The 26,852-nt window shown below is 40.3% G+C and overlaps 1 long non-coding RNA gene across 2 annotated transcripts; it reads left to right on the top strand.

Annotated features, from left to right (window-relative positions):
* Positions 1–19,826: 19,826 nt before the first annotated feature.
* Positions 19,827–23,445, top strand: LOC130307326 (uncharacterized). Of its 2 annotated transcripts, none has more exons than XR_008856521.1 (3): positions 19,827–19,959; positions 23,147–23,229; positions 23,316–23,445. It is a non-coding gene; the product is annotated as an uncharacterized LOC130307326 (long non-coding RNA). The 2 variants fall into 2 exon arrangements; XR_008856526.1 differs by lacking the exon at positions 19,827–19,959 and adding an exon at positions 20,385–20,585.
* Positions 23,446–26,852: the final 3,407 nt, after the last annotated feature.

Genomic DNA, 26,852 nt, shown 5'->3' on the forward strand with positions numbered 1-26,852 from the left:
TCATGCGAAAATTTGCATGGTGCGCATGTGCGATTATATCTTTCACGGAAAAAAAGGAGGTATTAGTGTCCTCTGGCTGGAAGGGCCAATATTTGCGAATATTTGCATATTTGTATATTAACATAAATTTGCATATTCACATAAATTTGCATATTCACAAAAAAATACAAATATTTGTCATTAGGAATATATATCACTATATTCTAAATATTCGCGAAATTGCGAAATGCCGATATTTGCGGTAAAAATTTGCATTTCGAATATTCACGCTCAACACAAGTGATAATACCAATAATACACAAAGTGCTCAGTTGAAAAAAGCTACAGTGAACCCAATGTACTGAATACGTTTGTTAAAGCAGTATTTGGATAATAAAGCTGGACAACCAGTCAGATAAACAATACATATACAATAATAAATACCAATTAGAAGTTTAGGAGGAAAACAGTAAAGGATGAATAAGATACAGTTACAGAGTACAATAAAGTCCCATGTGTTCCGTTGCAACGCAACTTCCTCTGTGGTGCTGTGTTTACAAGAGGTACAGCTATCCAATATTGTTATCACTGTACGAGGTTTAGAGAATGATCAGGATTATTCCTCTCATGTTGTAATGAGGCTCCTTTGTGAGCTTTTTAGTGTTTTTAGATGTTACGCCCATTTGCAATTCTTTTGGCATATTTCATGTGCATTGTCTATGGTGCTCTTTTGCTTTCTCTTCCTCTCGTATCTGTGTGAGTGACTCATTTTAATGAATTTTACTCCTCTAAGGGGTAGGGAATTATCGCCATCTTTAAATCAAAAAGCTATCACAAAACAAATGGAAATCATATTAGAACAGATATATGGCTCTGTTAACACTGGCATCATGGCTTCTGTTTATAATGGAGCCATTAGAGCTAAGCTGGATCCATTTTCAACATTCTAATGGATCCTATTGACCTTGACGGAAGAACAGAGCTGCAGACGGAGCCAGTTATGCTTTTAGAAATAGAGAAACCAGATGGGAACCCAGTCAGAACCCCTTAATGCAAATCTAAACCCATTATAACTTTTATTCATTTCTTAACCTATTTAATAGACACCTTTCAGCTTTAAACTAACATAATAGTAATTCATTACTTATTGTTCCCCCAATAACCCCAAATAACTAAAACACAAAAGGCGCTACAGTAAGTATATGTTTGTAATAAGATGTGTGCCACTATGTACTATTGATAATAAATATTTCCTATTAATGCAAAATAATAATTTCTTCTGAACTGGTGCATTTATCATTATGAATTTATGGACATGCTAAAAATCTAAATGCCTAGGATTCTGCTCTATAACAACAAATGAACTAATTAATAACAAAAACAATATTATTATTATTGTTATCAATAATAACAACAAAAATGTGACAGAATAATAACAATATCTAATGCTTCTCAGCAATATTTATTAAACTTACAGGTCGTTAGTGTACTTTATGATCATGAAGTGCAAGCCCACTAGCCACGTCACGGCCACCTGTAAGTAGTGGGTCCCTAGCATCCCTAGCATAAAATGGCGCAGAACTGAGTGGCGACCACCACCGCCCCAACACCAGTGCCCACAGGGGGAACGACCCAACTGGCAGAGCAGCCCCAATGGCACTCAAACCAGTTCCTGGGCTGCACCACCCCACAGACAAAGCGACAAGGCAACAATGGACACCAAACAGCACCGCACCAAAGGGAACAGATGTAAAATCTATCTGTCTGTTTATCTCATATCTATTTATCTCACATCTATTATTTATCTATCTCATATCTATCTGTCTAGCTATCTATTATATATCTATTGTGATACTGTGGCAAGGAAAGGGTATATTTCCCTGGCTCACCCTGGAGAAACCTCCACCTGTGGCCTAATTAATGAGGCCGCAGAGATGGGAGGTGTGCATATAAGGAAAAGAAACAGTGTAGTCTGGGCTCTCCCTAGGAAACAGCAGGCTGGCTGTAAGGGGGAGACACAGCCCGGGCTGTGAGTGGCCCAAATAGTGGTGTAAACTGTGAGTAGAAGGTTGAAGGAGGCATATGTTTAACTGGTTGAGGGTAACTCACCAGTTATTAGTCAGGGCATGCTGATCTGTTTAGTTAGTGATCAGATGGTCTAGGATTTTGTTTTGTTCCTGCTTTATGTTTATTTTTCCTGCAACCTGTCTAATAAAGCTGGCAAGGTGCCAGACTTGCATTAAGAACTGTTTGCTGGTTTATTGAGAGGAAACGTGTCCCGTGGCGGTGTCCAGGATGATCCCAGAGCTATCCCCAGGGAGGAATTCTTACACTAGCTATCTCACATCTATCTATCTGTCTGTCTGTCTATCGATCTATCTAACATCTATTATTTATCTATCTATATATCTTGCTCATATCTATCCATCTGTCTGTCTGTCTATCTATCTATCATCTATCTCATATCTATCTATCCATTTATCTATCTATCTATCTATCTATCTATCTATCTATCTATCTATCATCTATCTAATATCTCATATTTATTCATCTATCTATCTTTTAGCTCATATCTTTCTATCTATCGCATATCTATCTACCTATCAATATTTCTATCTATCTATTACCTATTTATCTATCTATCTACCTATCTATCTCATATCTATCTATCTATCAATCAATATTTCTATCTATCTAACTTATATATCATATCTATCTGTCTATCTATCATCTATCTATCTATCTCATATCTATCTATCTACCTATCGATATTTCTATCTATCTATCTATCTACAAAGGGAAGAAAGCAGCACGTCAGGGTGTAATAAAATGATTGGTGCCAGCAGAGTCCGGACCTAGGTCAGTGGTCCATCTTTAAGCAGAAAAAATCGAATGTCCGCAGCACACAAATTGTGAAAAAAAAATCCAATGGTTTATTCCAAATAAAGGCGAGTGTCAGTAGCAACGTTTCAGCTAGCTCTCCAAGCCATTATCAAGCTCAGTACATAGTTCACATACACACCTTAAATAGGGGTACTCAATCAGTACCAAATGTGTTAATTAAACAGCAATCAAATGAAAATATATCATCATAACAACAATCAAATGTAACAGTGTACATAATCACACATCATATTGAATACAGTGCATCATATATAATCAAACATATACAGTGATCAATTGTGAATTATACAGTGTCCCCACACATTAAAAATAGGATATTGATTTCATAATTAACCAACTCCTAATGCATAGATAAAAACAAAGCTTACAGTTACTATGGGCGCTTACACTCACCTGGACTTACGTGTATGTCAGCCACTTGCAAACAAAGTAAATGCGCTTGCGCGCCGCTCGCCCCAGACACGCGAATCAGCGCACAAAAAGTGATGTCATATCCCCAGGGGATGTGCGTACATGCAAGGCGTACTGGTGACTATGGCAACCTGGCTCAAATGAAATAATGAAAAATACAAAGATAAAAGGAAATGAAAAAAAGTTAAAATAAAAAAATAAATGATTCTAGGGTGTAGCCCGTAGCCTCTTATGTGATCCCCATTGCTGATGGGAGCTAACACCATATGGGTCTAAATAGCAATTGGCATATTGCATAGAAAGGTGAAGGATTCCGCATAGCTATATGTCGGAACCTGATCCCATAAGTCTGGGGCCAACCCTGTGCTCCATAATGAAATGGTTGCCAGGGGAGTTCACCAGACTCAAAACACCTATTTTCCCTCAGGACAAGTGTAGACACCGGTGTTTGACCACAGCTGCTGTTAAATAAAGTATAAAATGTAAAATAAAAATATAAATAAAAAATAAATAATAAAAAATTAATAAAAAATATAAATAATACATAATAATCAAAATTAATATGAATAAAATAAAAAATAAAAATTAAAAAATAAAGGTAAAATAAAAATAAAAAATAATAAAAAAATGTGGAAAGGTCGTCCTCATAGTCACCAGTATTTACTCAAAGGGGTCACGCTAATGCATAATAGATGTAATCCCACATGATATGATCAATAACTGTTTTTATTCATAAACATAAATATATACAAAAACGAAAAAGAAAAGCACAGTCCGGTGAGTGTGAAGAGATCCCATAGATTCGCTGTAAGAAAAGAAAGAGAGAACCGTAATTAATAACATGTCCATTACTATCACAGACATGACATATTAAATACATAACAAGGTTGTATATATTTACTGATATACACGGTATGTGAGCAAGTCATTCCTCAGGGCTATGAAAAAGTACACTCTTCTCCCCACCACTCTAGATGACACCTTGAATTCCACATTCATCCCATTCAGTTTTAAAGAATTTAACTCAAAAATCCAATACAGTTCCTTTCTTTTTAGGATCCCCTGTCGGTCACCTTCCCGCCTCAAGGGAGGTACATGATCAATGATATAGAGGATGGCATTAACAGCTCTGTTTCTATCTTTGCAGATAACACCAAGCTTTGTAGCACGGTACAGTCTATAGAGGATGTGTATAGGTTACAAGATGACTTGGATAGACTAAGTGTCTGGGCATCCACTTGGCAAATGAGGTTCAATGTGGATAAATGTAAAGTTATGCATCTGGGTACTAATAACCTGCATGCGTCGTATGTCTTAGGGGGGATTAAACTGACAGAGTCACTGGTAGAGAAGGATCTGGGTGTACTTATAGATCACAGACTACAGAATAGCATGCAATGTCAGGCTGCTGCTTCCAAGGCCGGCAGGATATTGTCATGTATAAAAAGAGGCATGGACTCGAGGGACAGGGACATAATACTCCCCCTTTATAAAGCATTGGTACAGCCTCACCTGGAATATGCTGTTCAGTTTTGGGCACCAGTCCATAAAAGGGACACTGTGGAGCTGGAGAGGGTGCAGAGACGCGGGGGCATGGAACATCTTAGCTATGAGGAACGATTAAAGGAGTTACAATTGTTTAGTCTTAAGAAGAGACGTCCAAGGGGGGATATGATAAATGTATATAAGTATATTAATGGCCCATACAAAAAATATGGAGAAAAACTGTTCCAGGTTAAACCCCCCCCCCCCCAAAGGACGAGGGGGCACTCCCTCCATCTGGAGAAGAAAAAGTTTAGTCTCAAGGGGCGACACGCCTTCTTTACCATGAGAACTGTGAACTTATGGAACAGTCTACCTCAGGAACTGGTCACAGCAGGAAAAATTAACAGCTTTAAAACAGGATTAGATACATTCCTGAAACAAAATAACATTAATGCTTATGAAGAAATATAAAATCCCATCCCTTCCCCAATATCGCGCCACACCCCTACCCTTCAATTCCCCGGTTGAACTTGATGGACGTATGTCTTTTTTCAACCGTACTAACTATGTAACTATGTAATTATCATGTACTTCAGATCACTCTCCACATGTCCAACGTTAATGAAGTGTTTGGGTACTGGTAAATCTGTTTTGCGTTTCCGTATCGAGTATCTATGTTGATTTAGCCTTGTTTTCATGTCCGATGTGGTCTCCCCAACATATAGGAGACCACATGGGCACCACAAGACATAAATCACATAGCTCATGTTGCACATCAGGTAATGTTTAATTAGGTAGGTGGCATGAGTAGATGGATGTACAAAGTATTCCCCTTTCTGCATATATCTGCAGTACACACAAACTCTGCAAGGGTAACTACCTTTCTTGATAGTTGTGATGTATCTTTGTGTGCTGCTTGTTCTGGTGGAGATATCTGCCTTCACTAGTCTGTCTCTCAAACTATTACTACGTCTGTATGACATCAGGGGAGGAGAGAGAAATTCAGGGATGTTATTATGACCACTCAATAAATGCCAATGTCTACGTACAATCTTCCCTATTTCTGGGGATAGATCATTGTACGTACTGACAAAGGCTATACGGTTTTGTTTAGGTGTTCTTTCTCCTTCTTCCCTTTCTCTCTCAACCACTCTGAGTCTCTGTTTCTGGATCAAATGATCCGGGTATCCTCGTTGTCTAAAGTTTGCCACCATTTTGTCAAGAGCCCTATCCCTCTTATCTGGTGTATCGGTAATCCTCCCCGCCCGTAGCATCTGGCTATAGGGCAAGGAGTTTACCATGGGCCTTGGATGGCAGCTGTCATATCTTAATAAGGTGTTTCTGTCCATCTCTTTTGTGTATAGGTCCATTGTAAGTCTTCCGTTCTCAACTGTCACCATTACGTCCAGGATATTCACTGAATGTACGGAGTGGGTCAATGTGAATTTTATACTGTCATCTCTGCTGTTGAGATATTCCTGAAATGATAGTATTTCTGTTAGATTTCCAGTCCAAACCAAAAAATATCATCAATGTACCTCCACCATCCCAGTAATTTACTGGAATGGTGGGGTACATATACAAACCTCTCTTCAAAATCTGCCATAAAGATGTTAGCGTACGTTGGCGCTACGTTGCTCCCCATCACGGTCCCTCTTTTTTGTAAATATATTTTATCATTAAAGAGGAAATAGTTATTTTGCAGCACCAAATGTAGTAAAGATACAATGAAGTAAATCTTTTCACCTGTAAATTCTGCTCCGAATGACAGTCTCTACACCCCCATAGTGTTGTATGGAGGTGTAGAGGCTTATTACATCGAAGGAGGCAATAATCGCCCCATCAGGTACACATATGGAAGAGATCTTATCTAAAAAATCCATGGTGTCACGTACATACGATCTGGTGTCAACAGCAAATGGTCTTAAACATTTATCTAAGAAATGAGAGATTCTGGACATAATGGAGTTCTTACCTGACACAATGGGATGCCATGGCGGATTATTGCGATCTTTATGAATTTTGGGTAGCAAGTATAACTGTGGCATGACCGGAAATAAAACCGTCAGGAATTTGCATGTGTCTTCATCAATCAACCCACAATTTAACCCTCTCTCTAACACAATTTTGATCTTAGTCTCTACTTCAGCCCTTGGATCCTTGGAGAGAACCTGATAGACAGCTGAATCTTGCAGCTGTCTCTCAGCCTCTGCAATGTCTTGGAGCCTGTCCATCACCACGACCGCCCCGCCTTTATTTGCAGGTTTGATGATCCGGTCGCGGTCATGGACAAGCGCCCTCAGTGCATCCATTTCCTGATGTGTCATATTGGGGTATTTAAGCCCCAAACCTTTAGACCTCTCTTTTGACACATTCAGCATACATATCGACAGAGTGTATATCGATGTTGGGTGAGAAATCACTTACATTTTTTAGACCCAATTCGTGAAGAGAGATTTGTATATGTACCCCACCATTCCAGTAAATTACTGGGATGGTGGAGGTACATTGATGATATTTTTTTTGGTTTGGACTGGAAATCTAACAGAATTGCTATCATTTCAGGAATATCTCAACAGCAGAAATGACAGTATCAAATTCACATTGACCCACTCCGTACATTCAGTGAATTTCCTGGACGTAATGGTGACAGTTGAGAACGGAAGACTTACAACAGACCTAGACACAAAAGAGACGGACAGAAACACCTTATTAAGGTATGACAGCTGCCACCCAAGGCCCATGGTAAACTTCCTGCCCTATAGCCAGATGCTACGGGTGGGGAGGATTACTGATACACCAGATAAGAGGGATAGGGCTCTTGACAAAATGGTGGCAAACTTTAGACAACGAGCATACCCGGATCATTTGATCCAGAAACAGAGACTCAGAGTGGTTGAGAGAGAAAGGGAAGAAGGAGAAAGAACACCTAAACAAAACCGTATAGCCTTTGTCAGTACGTACAATGATCTATCCCCAGAAATAGGGAAGATTGTACGTAGACATTGGCATTTATTGAGTGGTCATAATAACATCCCTGAATTTCTCTCTCCTCCTCTAATGTCATAGAGACGTAGTACTAGTTTGAGAGACAGACTAGTGAAGGCAGACATCTCCACCAGAACAAGCAGCACACAAAGATACATTGCAACTATCAAGAAAGGTAGTTACCCTTGCAGAGTTTGTGTGAACTGCAGATATATGCAGAAAGGTGAATACTTTGTACATCCATCTACTCATGCCACCTATCCAATTAAACATTACCTGACGTTCAACACAAGCTATGTGATTTATGTCTTGTGGTGCCCATGTGGTCCCCTATATATTGGGCAGACCACATGGGACATGAAAACAAATCAGGCTAAATCAACATAGATACTCGATACGGAAACGCAAAACAGATTTACCAGTACCCAAACACTTCATTGACGTTGAACATGTGGAGAGTGATCTGAAGCACATGATAATTGATCATGTACCTCCCTTGAGGCGGGAAGGTGACCGACAGGGGATCCTAAAAAGAAAGGAACTGTATTGGATTTTTGAGATAAATTGAATTGGGATGAATGTGGAATTCAAGGTGTCATCTAGAGTGGTGGGGAGATGAGTGTACTTTTTCATAGCCCTGAGGCATGACTTGCTCACATACCGTGTATATCAGTACATATGTACAACTTTGTTATGTATTTAATATGTCATGTCTGTGATAGTAATGGACATGTTATTTATTCCGGTTCTCTCTTTCTTTTCTTACAGCGAATCTATGGGATCTCTTCACACTCACCGGACTGTGCTTTTCTTTTTCGTTTTTGTATATATTTATGTTTATGAATAAAAACAGTTATTGATCATATCATGTGGGATTACATCTATTATGCATTAGCGTGACCCCTTTGGGTAATTACTGGTGACTATGAGGACGACCTTTCCACATTTTTTTATTGTTTTTATTTTTATTTTACCTTCATTTTTATTTTTTATTTCTATTTTCATTTTTATTCATATTCATTTTTATTATTATGTATTATTTATATTTTTAATTTATTTTAAATTATTTATTTTTTCTTTATTATTTATTATTTTATTTTACATTTTATTCTTTATTTTACAGCAGCTGTGGTCAAACACCGGTGTCTACACTTGTCCTGAGGGAAAATAGGTGTTTTGAGTCTGGTGAACTCCCCTGGCAACCATTTCATTATGGAGCACAGGATTGGCCCCAGACTTATGGGATCAGGTTCCGACATATAGCTATGCGGAATCCTTCACCTTTCTATGCAATATGCCAATTGCTATTTAGACCAATATGGTGTTAGCTCCCATCAGCAATGGGGATCACATAAGAGGCTGCGGGCTACATCCTAGAATCATTTATTTATTTATTTTTCATTTTTTACTTTTTTTCATTTCCTTTTATCTTTGTATTTTTCATTATTTCATTTGTGGACAGTGTTCCCACACTTAACATGGCCCCTACAGAGACCCTGAGCATGCGCACTGTAGCTTAGCCAGGTTGCCATAGTCACCAGTACGCCTTGCATGTACGCACATTCCCTGGGGATATGACATCACTTTTTGTGCGCTGATTCGTGCGTCTGGCGCATCGCTTTGTTTTCAAGCAGCTGACATACACGTGGGTCCCAGTGAGTATAAGCGCCCATAGGAACTGTAAGCTTTGTTTATATCTATGCATTAGGAGTTGGTTAATTATGTAATCAATGTCCTATTTTTAATGTGTGGGGACACTGTATAACTCACAATTGATCACTGTATATGTTTGATTATATATGATGCACTGTATTCAATATGATGTGTGATTATGTACACTGTTACATTTGATTGTTGTTATGATGATATCTTTTCATTTGATTGCTGTTTAATTAACACATTTGGTACTGATTGAGTACCCCTATTTAAGGTGTGTATGTGCACTATGTACTGAGCTTGATAATGGCTTGGAGAGCTAGCTGAAACATTGCTACTGACACTCGCATTTATTTGGAATAAACCACTGGATTTTTTTTCACAATTTGCGTGCTGCGGACATTTGATTTTATCTATTTGTGCTTAGGGCTTACATTCGAGCTTGTGGTAGCAAGCGCTGAATACACAACTATGCAAACCATACATTGACTTACCAAGCGGTTTGAGTCATTCTATACTTGAGATTGCACCTACATACAAACCTATGTGCCTAAGAATGACTGACGAAGCGGTTGAATTGTGCCCAAAACCGTGTATGAGGGCACGCCTATAGAGGGCATACCCTATGGTGAATTGATAAGAATAAGGGAGTGCTGGGAGGGTTCCTGGAAACCACGTACGCCCAGCCTGTAGGTGCAGGGGGCGTGGGAATTTACGCCCCCTCGCACAAATTCAGCCCAAAAGGCTTCCTACTTGTGCTCAGGGCTTACATTCGAGCTTGTGGTAGCAACCGCTGAATACACAACTGTGCAAACCATACATTGACTTACCAAGAGGTTTGAGTTGTTCCGTACTTGAGATTGCACCTACATACAAACCTATGTACCTATATAAATAAGAATGACTGACGAAGCGGTTGAGTTGTGCCCATAACCGCATATGAGGGCACGCCTATAGAGGGCAAAAAATCAAGAAGTAGAATTAATAACAACATTCCTGACTATAATAACCAACACCACAACTAGTCATGTCTATCTTCCCCTAAACTGTTCTTCCTAGACTCAAGAAACCAAGAGAGTTGTGCCTGCCGGCTGGCGACCACATGAGGCAGTACCTGACACTGAGAAGATATGGTGGTGACGCCTACTGTGTCCGGCCCGGCACTGGAACAGGACCTGACTACGTGCTAGCTGATTCGTTCATATTGACATGCTCACTGTGGTAATTGCAGAAAGGGGAAACCGATAGAGCTTGTCGGGCATAACATGTCCTCGTGTCCCTGCTGATAAGTGACAAAATCTTCATTGTTAGTTGTGATATGAAGAGTTGACTGGACTGTACCGTGAGCCATATCCCAACCTGCCAACATACCGTCACGAATATGGTCTCACAATTAATGACTTGCAGCGAACGACGGGCCTCCTCATCCTGATCATGCCTGCAGACTCGACAGATCTCAGTAACAATTAAACCTAAGGACTATCATGCTTGCAGACAGGCATCAACAGAACCACTGTGTCCGCAGACATGACTGACCTCTCCGTGACTATCGTACCTGTAGATTTTGACAGGTCTTGCATGCCCTCGTGCCTGTGGATCTGGAAGGCCTCTATGCGACTATCATACCTGTGGACTGACAGGCCTCGCATACCCTTGTGCCTGTGGATGTGACAGGTCTTTGCGTAACCGATGTGCCTGGAATGGCAGTCTGACTCGAACCTTTCCCCAAGGCGTGACAGGTCTTTGAGTAACCCTCGTGTCTGTGGAAGTGATAGCTGTTAGCGTCATGCTGACATGAGTGGACAAGACAGATTAATGCGTGAAATAACCACCTATGAGTCGTGAAATTGTAGCTCTATGACCTGTGTTAGGGAAACTTTGACTAAGCCGTGAATCTCCCTGCAGGCGTGGCAGGTGGAGATGGTATGCAACCCCTGAGTTAATTTATTTTTAATTTTTTTTTGGTAACGCAGGAGTGAATGGCAGCCGAGTGCCTGACATGATGTATGCATGGAGAAATGAGATGAGACTAAGTGTATGCTGTTGCGCTGAAGAAGAGTCAGAACAGCATACGCAGGGGCCCCCACTGAAGAAGTGTCAGCCAGACGGTTGACCCGCTGCCTATGTGTATCGAGTCATATTGCACTGAAGCAGAGTCAGGAGCAACAGACTTCACCAGGACCCCGACTGAAGCGAGACAGACCTGAGGAACTTGGTGGGTGAGAGGACACGCTAGGCTCTGAAGACGTGTTAGTAGCAGCGTCAGTGTGTGAGCAAGTAACTGTGGTGAGCAAACAAGAGTGGTGAAAGTAACATGGATCCGTGGGTACGTGTTGTGAAGTACATACATAAGAGTGTACATATTTTCCTTAATTTATTTTTTTTTGAAGTGTGAGATCTGATTGGAGTCTACAACCACCGTTACTCGGTGTAACCCCCTGTGGGCATGGCATATGAGGGGTATGCCAACCATCTGTGTTTCGTGATGTCGTGCTCATAAGAAGTGTCAGTAACAGCAACTATGCAGTGCTGCCCCCTGCAGACCAGGCAGGTATGATGGGGAAACAACCACCTATGTGTCGTGAAGTTGTTATTCAGAAGACATGTCAGTAACAACAAATGAGTAGCGCGTCTCCCTGCAGAATGTGACAGGTGAAGTGGGTGAACACCACTTGTGTCGTGGTATGAATGTGCAGAATAACGTGTCAGCGACCACAATTTTAGTGCATGCTGTAGGATCAGTTAGAAGGTAACTGGTGAGCATATGACAGATACGGATGCTTGATCTGTGACTAAGCAGTTACTATGGTAACGAGAGTGTGGTATGTCAGCTACGGGGACCAATAGCCGGTACAGTCGTGTGTGCGGAGTGAATATTTGTGATTGTACCGTACAACTTGAGAATATCTGTACAGTAAGAAGCTGCGAGCTTGTGTATGGTATGCCGAGTAAGGTTATGTGTATGAACAATACTAACTATGAGCATGTGTGCAGTAACACAGCGAGGAGCTAGATACGACAACAGTTATGAGCGTACGTTCAGTGCTACCCGTATGCGCACATGTGGGGATGCAGCGGCACACGTGAGTGTAGTATGACCATGACGGGCACAATGCGGTGCTAATGGTATGAGCGTTCGGCACTATGACTGTCCTCACAGCGTGTGGCGTGATGAGCGTATGTACTGTGTGCAACGATGGAACTGTACCCACTGCATGGAAAACTATTATCATATGAACTGTACACAATACTGTAGCTGTACTCACTGCATGTAACATTGTGAGCGTATGAGCTGTATACGACAATGTGACTGTACTCCCTGTATGTAAGAGTATGAGCGTGTGTACTGTGTGTGGTACTATAACTGTACTCACTGTGTGCAGCACTGAGCGTGTGTATTGAATGCTACAGCAAACTGTACCCACTATAAGTGACACCAAGAGTGCACGTACTGTACACGGTACCACAGCTGTACCCACTGTATGTGACACTGTGAGCATGTATTCTATACCATGACGTGACTGTACTTGCTGCATGTGACCCTGAACATGTGTACTGTAAACGACGTGCTGTACCCACTGCATAAAACACTATGACGTGTGTGCTCTATACAACACCGTAACTCTGTGCCCTGCATGTGCCAGTAAGAGCGCCTGTTATGCAGGATAAATATTATGAATGTTTTTACGCAGTCTAAATGCTTGTGCGTATGTGCAGTATAAAGCGGTGAGCGGTATAGTACTGACATAACGTTAGAGCAGTAAATGTTATGAGTGTATGCACCGTATATGTGTTGCGTGCTGTGTGAAGCCATCAGCGTATGTATCGTGTGAAGCTACGTGTGGAATACATTCTATGAGTGACTGCATGGTATGAGTGCTATGAGTAACTGCATGATGTAAACGCTAGGAGACTGCACTGTGTAATTGGTATGAGTGACTGCACAGTATAGTGGTATGGGTGACTGCATGGTATGAGTGCTGAGCAACTGCACGATATAAATGATATGAATGACTGCGCAGTATGACGCTATGAATAACTGGACGGTATAATGATATGAGCAACTGCCCAGTATGATGCTATGAGCGGCTGCATGGTATGAATGCTATGAGTGACTGCACGGTATAAATGCTACGAGTGACTGCACAGTATGAATGCTGTGGGTGACTGTGACGGTATAAATGCTAAGAGTGACTGCACGGTATGAAGCTAAGAGTGGCTGCACAGTATGAAATGTTGTGAGTGACTGTACGGCTCGAACGCTACTAGTGACTGTAAGTATGAAACGCTGTGAGTGACTGCACAGTTTGAAGCTATGAGTGACTGCCCGGTATGATGTTATGAGCGGCTGCATGGTATGAATGCTATGAGTGACTGCACGGTGTAAATGCTACGAGTGACTGCACGGTATGAATGCTGTGGGTGACTGTGACGGTATAGATGCTAAGAGTGACTGCACAGTATGAAGTTAAGAGTGGCTGCACCCTAAGAGCGTTATGAGTGACTCTACGGCCCGAACGCTACTAGCGACTGCAAAGTATGAAACGCTGTGAGTGACTGCGCAGTATGAACGCTATGAGTGACTGCACAGTATGGAAGCTATGCGTGACTGCACGGTGTGAAAGCTATGAGTGACTGCACGGTGTGAAAGCTATGAGTGACTGCATAGTATGAAAGCGATGAGTGACTGCACAGTATGAACGCTATGGGTGACTGCACGGTATAAAATTTATAGTGATTGCGTGGGCTGTCTAAAACATAAATGAAGTGTATCACATGAATGTACTAAAATCAACGTAAGGCGACTGCAACAACCAGCTTAATTGTACAGTGTGTAAGAAAGCTGTAGGCAGAGCATGTAGCTCAAGGGTGGTCCGACCACAGCTGTTGCAGTGTGACAGGACAGTGAAGGAAACGTGCGCTGCCCTTGCCCGTGCCCGTGGTGGGGGGGGAATATCAAATGGCGGGCTGGACTGATCCCCAGCTGCACCCTTGTGGCAAGGCAGCCGGGGACCCCCAGCTGAGACACCCCCACCTGGGCTTAACGTGAGTGATATAGCCTGTCAGGGCAGCTACGTTTCTGCCGGCAGGCTGCGGCTGAGCTCTGCCCCCCGTGCACATCACGTGACTCGGCGGCGGCAACCTAGCAACAAGGAGTGCAGTTCACGCCACGGGATGCCAGCAGGGGACAAGCAATGTGAGCACGGAACCGGGTTGGAGCTCAGCCCGGCCGCATGACCCGTCTCGGCGAGGGTGGATGATGTCACCCGGCCGGCTCCAGGAGCGCTTCGCGGGGCCGGCTGTCGCTGAAACAATAGCCCACAATGTCCCGGGATAACCCGGGCCTACCGCAACCTCCGCTCCCCTCCGGAAACCATGAACGCCCCGCCTGTATGTTGCGGGGGCGTTTTATACTGGTGCCCCCTGCATGGCCCTGTCTGCACAAATTCAGCCCAAAAGGCTTCCTATCTATCTATCTATCTATCTATCTATCTATCACCTATTTATCTATCTCACATCTATCTATCTATCTATCTCATATCTATCTATCTATCAATCAATATTTCTATCTAACTTATATATCCTATCTATCTATCACCTATTTATCTATCTCACATCTATCTATCTATCTCATATCTATCTATCTATCTATCAATCAATATTTCTATCTAACTTATATATCCTATCTATCTATCTATAAAAAACAAATAGATGCAGCACACCACAGCTTGAAAATCACAGTGCAAGGTTTATTCCATAGTGTATTCCAATAGACCGTTTATTGGAATACACTATGGAATAAACCTTGCACCGTGATTTTCAAGCTGGTGTGCTGCATCTATTTGTTTTTTATGGATTAACGAACCAAGTATGCTTGCGTCCCGTTCAAAATTACTTACTTATCTTGATGTGCTGCTCATATTGGGACTTTATCTATCTATCTATCTATCTATCTATCTATCTATATTTCTATCTATCTATCATTATATTATCTATTTATCAATCAATCTCTGTATATAAGCATACAAGTATACATACGTTATCCAGCACAATATGTACGGTATTTATTTCCCAAGCGTAAGTACCGTTCTCAATGAATAATAAATTCTTGTATATTGCTGGCTTGGATTTAACCATATGATTGAGGCTGATAATCCATCAGTCAGTGTGAGCCGGGTTTTGTTCTCTTTAGAAATTGACAGTGTGAAACATACTTCATTTCTGCAGATGTTTTTCTAAGGGATTTTGGTTATTAAGAATGGGATTTATGCAATCCTAACAATCGTAGGTTGACTTCATGCATTCTCTCTGTAAATATTTGCTATTTAGGGGCATGTAAAATACCACCAGAAAACAGCATTGGAAATATGTAAATCTCATATATATAGGTCTGAAGTGACTTAATTCCTTAAAAAACAAATTACATCGACGTATTAATCCATCTACAGCCTGCTAAACTATTGTAAAATCCTCCTCCAGCTGCCAGGGACACCTGTCTACATGCTGTTCTCGGTCAGTGCTGCTGAAAGCTCTATCCACAGCTCACACTATGCAGAAGAGCTGGCACAATATGTAGTGTGAGGGGTGTGCAAGCATGCTGCTTATTTTTCTATTTCAATAATATGTGAAAGAATAAAGACCATTTTAATTAACCGACCACTTTTCCTCATAAACAGACAAAACCAATTATGTGATTTACACATGTACATTTATGAATGTAATGGTTTGGCCCATCACCTATCCTTCTTTGCTTTTAAATGCCAATGAACCCTAATAACACACGATATTAGAAAAAGATAGGACTATTAACATTTGCAAGTCTAAGAATAACAGATGAAGGATTGTGTCAATGGAAAATATATTTAAGAGATGGCTGAGTCTACTTGGGACAACGCGCATTTAAATTAATACTACTTTATAGTAAGGAAAGAGGATAAAATAGCTCATCCTCCTCAGTACATGGCCCCAGTGCAACTCTTTAAATAAAATCTTGATCCTTTATTATGAATTGTGAATAAGTGCAAGATAATACACCTTGGGCGTTAAAACCCATGGGTAGAATATGCAATATGTGATTCTGTCCTAACCTCAGGAAAGGGATTTAGGGGTCTTTATTTTAGAAGACTTAAAGGTAGGTACACAATGTCATAGAGCAGTGGGAAATTCTAGAAGAATACTTGGTTGTAGAGAGAGAGGTATTATCAGTAGAAAGAGGGAAGTGCTCATGCCGCTGTACAGAACACTGGTGAGGCCTCACTTGGAATATTGTGCGCAGTACTGAAGACTGTATCTCCAGAAGAATATACTGTAGATATTTTGGAGAGAGTTCAGAGAAGAGCTACTAAACTAGTACATGGATTGCAGGATAAAACTTACCAGGAAAGGTTAAAAGGTCCTTAACATGTATAGCTTGGAGAAATATGAGACAGCTATACATAAAGGGAATCAACACAGTCAAATAGAAGAGGATATTTATAAGTAGGAAAATTACCCAAAGAGGACATAGCTTTAAATCAGACGGGCAAAGGTTTTTTAGGTTTAGAAGTGGATGCATGGAATAGCCTTCCTGCAGAAGTGGTAACTGCAAATACAGTGAAGGAGTTTAATCACTCGTGGGATAGGTATAAGGCTATCCTTCATATAAGATAGAGATAGGCATAAGGCTATCCTTCATATAAGATAAAGAGAAGCATAAGGCTATTCTTTATATAAGATAGAGATAGGCATAAGGCTATCCTTCATATAAGATAGAGATAGGCATAAGGCTATCCTTCATATAAGATAGAGAGAGGCATAAGGCTATTCTTTATATAAGATAGAGATAGGCATAAGGCTATCCTTCATATAAGATAGAGATGGGCATAAGGCTATCCTTCATATAAGATAGAGATAGGCATAATGCTATTCTTTACATAAGATAGAGATAGGCATAAGGCTATCCTTCATATAAGATAGAGATAGGCATAAGGCTATACTTCATATAAGATAGAGATAGGCATAAGACTATTCTTTATATAGGATAGAGATAGGCATAAGGCTATTCTTTATATAAGATAGAGATAGGCATAAGGCTATCCTTCATATAAGATAGAGATAGGTATAAGACTATTCTTTATATAGGATGGAGATAGGCATAAGGCTACCCTTCATATAAGATAGAGATAGGCATAAGACTATTCTTTATATAGGATAGAAATAGGCATAAGGCTATCCTTCATATAAGATAGAGATAGCCATAAGGCTATCCTTCATATAAGATAGAGATAGGCATAAGGCTATCCTTCATATAAGATAGAGATAGGCATAAGACTATTCTTTATATAGGATAGAGATAGGCATAAGGCTATCCTTCATATAAGATAGAGCCAAGGACTATGGATATAATTCTGAATATTGGGCAGACTAGATAGGCCAAATGGTTCCCATCAGCTGGCACATTCTATGTTTATATGTTCTATGTTTCTATGAATACATGAAAATTGAAGTAACAAACAAGTGACAAAGGTATTCACTTAGAAGCCAAGTAACATGTTTCTGGCCTCTTTCTAGGAGACTATGACTAGGCACGTGGATAGGACAAAAACATTCCATATGAATACTATATTCTGCCACTTTACAGATGTAGCAGAGTTGAAGTGCATCTGTCACTTGGAATAAGGGTACCAAAATGGATATATGTCACACCTTTTTATACTGTGTGTGGCTTAAATCCTGCAAACCAGCAAAACAAAGGCATTTTATGGGGACTTGAAGTGTCAAAGGGTTATGCCCTGGGTTCTGTAGTCCCCATTGAGCTGCAATACCTCCCTTTACCTGTTTGAAATGCCACCGAGCCCTCCTATAATCATGCGCACAGACAGGGAACCGGTGAGGCCAATGCCAATGCCTACGCATGTGGACCAATTGCTCACATAGCTTTAAATCAGACGGGCAAAGGTTTTTTAGGTTTAGTAGTGGATGCATGGAATAGCCTTCCTGCAGAAGTGGTAACTGTAAATACAGTGAAGGAGTTTAATCACTCATGGGATAGGTATAAGGCTATCCTTCATATAAGATAGAGATAGGCAATTGCTCACAGGAGGCAGAGAGCTCTTTTCCTGTCAAGATCTCACTGAGCATGTGGAATTGGAGCAGAGAGGCCTTGCACCCCGAGGGCAGTGTAGATCCATGCAAGCCATGCAAGGATTAAGGAAGGTATGACGAGTATCCTCTTATTGAAATCTTCAAAACTGTGTCATTTTGAAACCCTTATTCCAAGAGGCAGATGATTCTGACTGTTAACTCTGCTACATCGGTACCTCTTATGTAAGCCTATGCAAACACAACAGAGCTAACAGTCAGATTTGGTGTTACCACATCTAGTAAACATGCTAAGACTCTGACTGTTAACTCTGCTACCCATGTGCTTTGATTTAAATGGAGTTTTAATAAAAATTGAGATTTATTTAAATTGTGTTCTAGAGAAAATGTGAATGTAATGTCATTATGACACAACTGAATTCTCTTATTACTGCTATATAGCATGCCTTCCTGCTTGATGCAGTATACCATGGTGAAGTGATCCCTGCACAGAGTTCTCTGCACAGCCAGCCTGACAATGACTAATTACCAGCTTTTTCATGTATGTCAAGTGTCCACTATGTCGGCCTTCCTACAAGCTGGATGAAGGTCTGTGAGCGGTGTCCCCAGATAAGGTAGAGGTCACCAGAGAATGCTTTTGACTTTGTCTTCGTCCTTGAGTCCAAATGTGTTAGCTGAAATTGCATATATTTCAAATAAGACATACAAGCATACTAACGTATTTTCTATAAATGTGTGATGTATTTTAATATGCAGAAGATAGGTATTCCACAGTGGATACATTATGGATTAATATCTCACCCTTATTTGACATCAACGAACAATGGTACAGCATTACCAGAAAAACTATCTGGTATATATAACTATACATAAATAAATGAGTAGACCTTCACATTACATTTCACTTACTATTAAATGGGCACTCTCAGTTTCAAAAACATTTTATATGTTCAACATCTTTGCAAAACATTAACTTTTTTGTTATAATGCATAAGAAAATTTGATGTCCTTTCTATAGAAATCATAGATTATAAAAAATAACACTTGGGGTCTCCATAACATCCAGAACATAATCCTGTTCGGCTGCAGCATTATCTTTGTCCAAGCTGAAACACAGGCAGGGACAAAGAAGGAGATTTATCAAAACCTGTGCAGAGGAAAAGTTGCCCAGTTGCCCCTAGCAACCAATCATATTGCTTCTTTCATTTTTAACAAGGCCTCTGCAAAATAAAAGAAGCAATCTGATTGGTTGCTATGGGCAACTGGGCACCTTTTCCTTTGCACAGGCTTTGATAAAACTCATCCAAAGTCCAGTAAGTAAGGGTGGGACAAGCACTCCTCTGTGCTCACTCCTACCAGACTGCAGCATGAAAACAGAGACCCAGCACTCAGGGAGGAAGATGAGTCATGTGGAGTGAGGACACACCCCCTCCAAAGCACAGAATGACAAGCCAAGTAAGCAACAGATATAAGTTTTTGTAAGAGGAATATAGGTCTAGACACAAAACAATTATACGTACATGATCAGGTTTAGGTACTATGTAACATAACATTTTTTTTGACAGTTTAGTTGTTGAGGGAGTTCTATAAGGAAAGGAAAGCAATGTATGAGCAGAATTGTAAGATATTACTCATTGTAAGATTGGTAGGCTGGAGATAGAAATGATGAATTTTCAAAGATGGTTTGACACTCACACCTAACCAGGGGTGCAAGGGTTACTAGGTACACCTCTATGTGGCAGTTGGCCAGGCAGCCAGAATGGGGCAAACTGGAAATAAAGATAGCACCAGACACATCAGAGTTGATAAAGGTGTTTATTAACAGAGCAGCAGCAAGCCAAGATGGCTACAGGTGCATGCTGGAACAAACTGCAAAAAGACCGGAATTGTGTTAGACAGTCCAAGTTCATAACAGGAGAGACAGGCCAGAGTCCAATGGATGAGGCAAAAGCAAATCCAGTATACAGGCAGGGATCAGCAGACAGGCAGGCTTAGCAGACACACTTCAGGTCAGACAACAGAGACCTAACAATGCAGTATGAACAACCAGAATGCAACCTTACTGAGGCTTCAGGCAACAGGTGTGGCTTCTCTGGATGAGTGCCTTGCAGGGATTGGAAGGGGAACTACTAGGGAGTGCATGCTAGCTCTATGAAACTCAGCCAGTGTTCGCACAAAGTCCCTGTTGTCTGACTATAGAGTCAGTGAATAACAGGAGATGGTCTGGCTAGCCTTGTGTTATAGTTGGGTGTGTATGTCTAAGCATGACAATGTATTGTGATTGTTGAGTCTAGATATATTTCAATGTATTTAAATTCCCTACAGCTAGCTTAAAAATTCTTTAATGTTTGGTGTAATAGTTCTATAGCGAGACCAAGGGAACAGATGGTTTCATAACTTACAACAAAAATATAATTGCTTTGCGATCTCTAAGAAAAATGTAATGGGAGAAATCCATAGAATATGAGTGCTTTAAAAACAATCCTTTAAATACTGTACTTCTATCAGCTGTAAAATGGAAGAAGAATTTTTCTTTCAATGTATAAAGAACAGCCCTCATAGTAAAGTGTGATCACTTTGAGGGTTCCCTGAAATAAATGGAAGTACTTCAGAGTGAGCTTTGTGGAGGCTTAAGAGTAACACATTTTCTTTATGATCATATCGTCATTTATAAGTGAAATAAATGGTCCATGTAATATACTGTTCTTTTGTCAGAAGCTTTTATCTTTTCTTGTCTGATTTATTCTTCTGGAGGCCCCAATACACAGCGAGATAAGTAGAGTCTATGTTATATGTGAGTTTACAGCTGGGTTGAGAGAGGTCATTTATAAAAAGCATACCGTGCGAAGTTCCCACCATAGAAATTCTATGGAATGCCTGGTTATTTTCCATGTTATTTAGACATGTCTAGTCTATGATCATTTGCAGAGGAACTTGGCCTATTCACATTTTGGTATGAGAATACTGTCATGAGATAAATGTCATTTTCACATAAAACTTTATAAAAAATGCAAATGCTTTCCAATAGAAAATTATAAAATACAGTGCCTTGCAAAAGTATTCACCCCCTTGACTTTTTAGTATTTTAATACATTGCAGCCTTAAAGGGGTACTCCAGCGCTTAGACATCTTATCCCCTATCCAAAGGGGCTGTCACACCCCCTCCATAGGCTTGCATTGAGGGAGCGGAGCATGATGTCACACGGGGCGGAGCCTTGACATCACAACGCTCAGGCCCCGTGATCGGCAGTAATCAGACCCGGAGCGAACACGCTCCGGGGACTAATTTTCACGGGGTGCGGCGTGCAAGATCACGGGGGGGGTCCCCAGTGGCGGGACCCCCACAATCAGGTTCCTTATCCCCTATCCTTTGGATAGGGGATAAGATGTCTAAGCCCCGGAGTACCCCATTAAGTTCAATGTTTTGTTAATCTGAATTTTATGTGATGAATCAGAACACAATAGTCTAAGATGGTGAAGTGAAATGAGAAAAATATATAAATAAAACTATTGTTTAGAAGTAGAAAACGTATGTATTCACCCCCTTTGTTAGGAAGCCCATAAACAGCTCTGGTGCAACTAGTTACCGTCTGAAGTTACATAAGTTACACATATATACACAGGACAAGTTCTATTGTAAAAATCCAAACAATTCCATCTCCATGTTTAACCCGTTCGGGGCCATAGTTTCCAAACGGAATATCCATCAGGCTTCTGCCCGGGACATTTGAGCAATATAGTCCCCTCCTCTCCAGTGGGGTTTAATGTGTTCTATGGCAAAGAAGGTTGATCCCACCATGCAGGAGTTATGCTTTTCTCTGTAATGATTTGAATGGGGATGGCCCTCGTATCCTCGGTTGATGTTATAAAGGTGTTCATTAATTCTTTTAAAGAGCAATCTTTTTCTGCCTATATATAGTTTTTTGCAAGGACATTTTATGGCATATATTACTCCTTTGGATTTGCAGTGTATGAATTGTTTGATTTTAATTTCTTTAAAATACTTTAAAATCTTGGTGTAAAAAATACTGGATAGGATCTTTATTGTTGATGCTAACACAGGCTTTGCAATTTTTGCAAGGGAACAAACCCCTTTTCTCTCCCAGTTGGTTAAAAATGGATATCTCTGGAGCACATGCTATTATATTTTTTGTATTTGTTGGAGCTTGCGTACTTTTCAGGGGATTTTTGATGATAGAAGCTACATAGTTTCCTATGTTCTGTGCTTTTTTTTTAAAATGAATCTGGGTGCCTTCGGTACGAGTTCACCTATTACTTTATCATTCTTCAGGATGTCCCAATGTTTTGCCACTATTCTTTTCACTAAATGGCTTTGTTTACTATATGTGGTAATTAGAGGGATGCCGATTTCCATAGATATCTGTTGGTTGTCCTCCCCCCCTATAGGTTTATGGGATTGTGTTAGCGTGTTAGTTTTCTTTTGTTTCTTCTGTGAAAGTAATTTTTTTCCATCTAGTATCCTTACTTCATCCTTTATTTTTTGTAGGTGTATTTCCTCATACCCCTTTTCTAAGAATTTTTGTTTGAGAACCAGCATTTATTTTTCTCATGCTTTTTGCACAGTTACCATTATACGGTAAACATACTTAATCTCGCATACTGTGATTATTTACCCATACAGGTTTGCCCTATTACACTTTTCCCTGCACGCAGCCACTTCAGTAGGGGCAGCATTTGAATAATAACAATCAGTCGTCCAAATAGGTATGTAAATGCAGATCCTTTTATTTACGTTCTCTCGCCCTAATTTAGGTTGATTCTCGTGCTTTTTTACATTATTTTTATTGTAGGTGCCTCGCCCTTTAACCTTGAGAAACACCATTGAAGTCCTGAATTTCCTCTACTACATCGGTCATTGAGACAAATCTCATTTTATACCTTTTTATCTAACTCTCAATAAAGACAAAAGTACTATCCCCATAGCGCTGGTATTTATTTATTTCCTTTTTTAGTTTTATACTTCCTCTTTATGGTCTACAGGGATCCATAAAAAATACCCAGCAGCTGGCTTGAGCATCAACACTCTACATGTACTATTGTGCTCTCCTTCACCTATTTTCTGACCACTTTTCAGTGAGTTTAAAAGCAAACGGGTTGTATTTCCTCTTTAGCCCATTCCCTGTTGTGTTTGATGCAAGGTACTAACACAGTTAGGCAACAGTGGCCATCAAGTTTTGGATAAAAAAAATGACATATGACTGTATATCTGAATTTTTTTCAATAAAGGATGAAATGGTTGCATTAAATATCAATGTGTGGGTCTGAATATACATCCAGTCCTACACAACCTGATTTTTTGGGCGCTAGGGTAGGTCACACCCTCCGATATCTAGTTTTGATGTCTATTTTTATATTTAATCTGATGATCTGGTAAAGCCCATGCAATCGGATCATTTTTCTCTATCTATTTGTAAAAACATAAGTGAGCCAACTCTTAGACTGCTCTGTACTGTAAAAAGGAAGGGCACCTGATCTCAAGCTGTTAAATATGTTCAAAGAAGCCAGAAGACAGTCAGGCCTAAACTAAGGTGCTGTGGAGATTTGACTCAGTCAAAAGACTCTGGGATTACTTGTTACCCATTTAAAAGTCTATACACCTAATCTCAATTTACAGTCATTGCAACGCTCCAGTTCTTTATCAGGTTGGAGTCCTCTATTAAAGAGAAATCTCCTTTCTTGTCCTTCTTTGCTCAAGTAGTCCATTACTCCTTGAAACTTCTTGCTTCAGTCAACATCTATCCTCCGGGCAGATTGTTTGCTGGAGTTCCTTTTGGTTGCAACATTTGGGCAGATTTGTGACACATTTGTTAGAAGTTTTAGACACGTTTTAGTGTCTGTAAAAGGGTTGCGGCCTCAGTAAAAGAGGGTGTGGCTTTGGTAAAAGGGGACATGGATTAGGATTCAACACTGTGCATCAAAAATACTTCAGAAAAATACACAATTTTGGCACCAATTTTAACTACAGTAAAAGCCAACTTATAGATAGACCTGTGCTACTGCGACATTTGTAGACTGTCTGGTCTAAGTTTTCACTGTCTAAGTATTAGACAGTTTTAGTAAATCCACTGTCTATAGGAGGGGATTTATTTGCACCAGTTTCCTCTAGTCTCTCTTCCCCACATGAACCTTCCTGGGATAGGGATTTTTTCTGTCTTTGCCCCAGATGGAAGCCAAATGTCAGGTTACATTAAAGAAGTCCACTTAATCTTCAGGAGTTGCATTCTTCTTCCTGAAAAAAGGACAGATCAATATGACCTTGTGTTAAATATTGTGACTTGAACAATATTACAGGGAACGACAAGTGCCCTCTCCCATTGATCTCTGAGCTTTTGATTTTATAAAAGGGGTATCAGGACCCACTGGGGGAGACAGGAAGAGTGAGCCCTAAACTGACCCTAAAACTGCTCTCCCTGCCTACTTGCCCATCCATCCTAAATGATGGATCTACAACTGCGCGCCGGTCCCTTCCTGCGCTAAAGTGCAGTGGCGTAAAAAACACTTAATATACATAGTCGGTCACAGACCAGAACAGAAACAGAAAACTACCAGACAACCAGATATACCAAACAGGATACAAATACTAACAGCGCAGAATATAAACTCACAAACAGCAGAATATAGTGAATTAACAAACAGTTCACAAACCGGATTTCAGATAAACGGCAGACATGATGAAATAAACAAGACTAGGTATGATATGAGTATGCAGACGAATCCAGGAGATGAAGGGGATAAACAGAAGAACTGAGAGCCAAAACACTAAACTGAACCCTTAACATAGGACACTGTTCACAAACAGGTACAAGTACCAAGGACAAAGATCAGATCAACCAAACAGGATATAAATATAGGACACTGTTCATACTGGGACACAGAACATACAAACTGGACTCCCCACTCCACCAAAAGGAGTAGCCAAATATAATAAAGCAAAATAGGCTACTGGCCAGCGGACACACTCCACCGTGTGGACAAAATGCTGATCCAGTAGGAAACAGAAATATAATGCATGAAACATTAGACTAGAACCGGATGAGTCTGAATAGACTCCAGAATACCGAACAAGAATATAACATACAGAGCACAGGGTACAAGCTAGACTCAGACAAAGTGTGAACACAGACAGAGCAGAATGAACAAACATAATCCTAAAACCATGAATTCAAGTAGAGAAAACAGACATGGTCGCACATCCACAAATTGTATTTTGATCGAATTGCTTCCCTGCATAAAATTCAAAAACTAACAGGTTGTTAGTAGTGTTGAGCGGCATAGGCCATATTCGAATTTGCGATATTTCGCGAATATGTGGACGAATATTCGTCATAAATTCGTGAATTTCGAATATTCGTTATATTCGAGTTGATTTTTAAACATTGCGAATTTTTGGCAATTGCGAAAATAATTGCGAAAATAACTGATTGCGAAAATTACGTTGCTCGTGCACATGCACGCTATTACATCATGCGATAACAGAGATCGTTTCCTGGATGCTTGCCAGTGAGATCGCGAATAAGCTAAGCGAAGCGAAGATGGTGGGAAGTAATTTCAGCGAAAGTGAGCAGAGAATTCTGATTTGTGTAAGTATTTTCACCACTGTTAGTTAATTATATTTAACTGCATTTTAGACTAGATTAAAAGTAATGAATCATAACTTTTAATCTAGTCATTATATAAGATCACGCAGTGTTTCCCAAATGTGCTTTGAAAAAAGCAGTTGGGGCTTTTGCTTTGAAAAAAGCAGTTGGGTCTAAGGTAGTACTATGAAGCACAAAGCTCAAAGCTTAAAGGATGCTGGAAAAATGACAGAAGCACTCCACTCTCAAAACCACCATGTGAATATGCAAGCAAATACTGCTGGGAGTGATCTTATATACTGGTCGTGCCAGCAAGTTTCCATTGGTTGCTAGGGAGGTTGCTAACCTCTGACAACTGTGGTTGCAGAACTATCATTGGCTCAGAGGCATAAGAAGGGCGTGGAAAATATTCGCCAATATTCGCAATACGAATATTCGCAATACGAATATTTGCATGCACAAACTAATCGCCTTAGATTCTCCCTCCATGGTCTCTAATCATACCAGCAATGCAATTATCCGTCGATGGAGATCACTATAATGTGATCTGTGTTTAAACAAGTTTGGGAAAAAAACTAATATTCGTAATCGCGAATATTATTCGCGATATTCTAAATATTCGCGAATTCGCGAATATGCTATATTCGCTACGAATATTCGCATTGTGAATATTCGTGAGCAACACTAGTTGTTAGTATACATTTTGATCAAAAGGTACAAGCCCACTCGCCACATCAAGGCCACCTATTT

This window comes from Hyla sarda, chromosome 1 (genome assembly GCF_029499605.1).
Source record: "Hyla sarda isolate aHylSar1 chromosome 1, aHylSar1.hap1, whole genome shotgun sequence".
NCBI lineage: Eukaryota > Metazoa > Chordata > Amphibia > Anura > Hylidae > Hyla > Hyla sarda.